Below are 1601 nucleotides of genomic sequence, written 5' to 3'. Positions count from 1 at the left end.
TTTTTTCCAGTGGCCCTAATCCTCTTCCGTACCAAAGGTTCTTTAAAGATGATTTTTAATGATATTATTATTAATGACTCCGCCCATGCAGGTGGGCTATATGGCAGACCAACAAGGTGAAACTCAGGACCATTAATTTAGATTTGCTATCCAATATGAGCGACTGGCCAAAATCTGGGAAATATTTTGGAAAAAATATGGGAAATCATCCTTTATTGTTCTTGTTCAAACTTTGCTCGAATCTGTACAGGTTACTAAAATTTAAAATTTGTTTAACAAACTAAAATCTAAATTCTGAATTAATGTTTTTTTATTGTTAAACGCACAATAAAATGCAACCAAAAAACAGAAAGTATCCTTATTTATTGATTGATTAATTAATTTATTTATTTATTTATGTATTTTTGATTGATCTATTGATCTACTTTTGGCAAAATTATAAAAAAATAAAGTGAGTAAATAAGATGATCAACGAGGCTGTTTATAAGCACTCAAAAACATAATTATTAATGAAAGTTTCTGTTTGCAGGGCATGCGCAATTACCTGGTTCTCATTGAACGAGTCCAAAATGTCCGCAGATCCAAAGTGTTTCCGCGCAGACTTTCTCTGATGTTTTCCAAAAAAAAAAAATATCAGTTTCTACTGTCCGGCTATGTCCACGTAAACGATTGTTCTTATTCACAAAATGAGTATTGCAAGCGAGCTTTTCTTTTCATCTGACATAAGCTTGTCCAAAAAACAAAGACAACAGGCGATTGCTGAGTTTCTCAACAGGTTATTCATGCTTCAGAAAAGGTTGGCATAAAGTGTCCGGAGCCCACCGTGCAGCAGAGCTCCTTAAAATGCTTCTGCACTGCACTGACGCAGATCTCCTCCCCCATAGAAAGTGACATATTTACTTTCACTTTCGCAATTAAGGTCTGCTCCTGTTTCAAATGCTGAAAACCTTCAGATTAGGCAGCTTCACCCAGACAACAGGAAATGACACAATCTAAAGAGCATTACACAGTGGAGACAGGGGGAAAAAGTTCCTAAAAAATAGCTGTAAGTGAGGAAAATTTAATCAGGTGGAAATATCTATTCTGGATGATAACATAATGCACGTCAATTTTATTATAAGAGGTCAAAGGGGATTCATGCCACTCCTTACAGGATTTTCTTTATGGGCAGCCTGGAAAAAAAAAGTCACTATAAAGAGTCTTCCTGATTTAAGAAAGGGTTTGGAAAATACCTAAAAGAATATTCATAAGAATGAAACAGGTCATGTTGGTGGATAAAATGAATGAAACAGAAATAATACATTTCAAGAAAGGCGCCAAAGTAATTGAAAACCAGAGGTGTGTACAAATACTTTGTTACTGTACTTAAGTACACTTATTAGGCATCTATACTTTACTTAGTTACTTATTTTTCTTCCCTACTTCTGACTTCTTCTCATTACATTTTCAGACAAGTTTCTGTTCTTTCTGTTCCTGGCATTTTTAAAACAAACATTACTCGTTAGTTTTGGCTTCGGTTTAATGTTTACAAATATTTATTTCACGTCATGTGCGCCATCCAATTCAGAAAAAGATGTTGAAATGAAACACAGGTAAGAGCA

General features: G+C 34.5%; 1 long non-coding RNA gene across 1 annotated transcript in view; it reads right to left on the bottom strand.

The window, feature by feature from the left end:
* The window catches only part of LOC107104339, a 37273-nt gene extending 36378 nt beyond the window's left edge, over window positions 1-895 (bottom strand). The window contains exon 1 of the long non-coding RNA XR_001482246.1: window positions 545-895. This is a non-coding gene — a long non-coding RNA (uncharacterized LOC107104339). The remainder of the gene's footprint in view (window positions 1-544) is intronic.
* Window positions 896-1601: the final 706 nt, after the last annotated feature.

The sequence above is a fragment of the Cyprinodon variegatus genome, unplaced genomic scaffold (assembly GCF_000732505.1).
Source record: "Cyprinodon variegatus isolate N-32 unplaced genomic scaffold, C_variegatus-1.0 Scaffold1698, whole genome shotgun sequence".
NCBI classification, from domain to species: Eukaryota; Metazoa; Chordata; class Actinopteri; order Cyprinodontiformes; family Cyprinodontidae; genus Cyprinodon; species Cyprinodon variegatus.
This window is presented reverse-complemented; position numbering and strand designations above follow the sequence as displayed.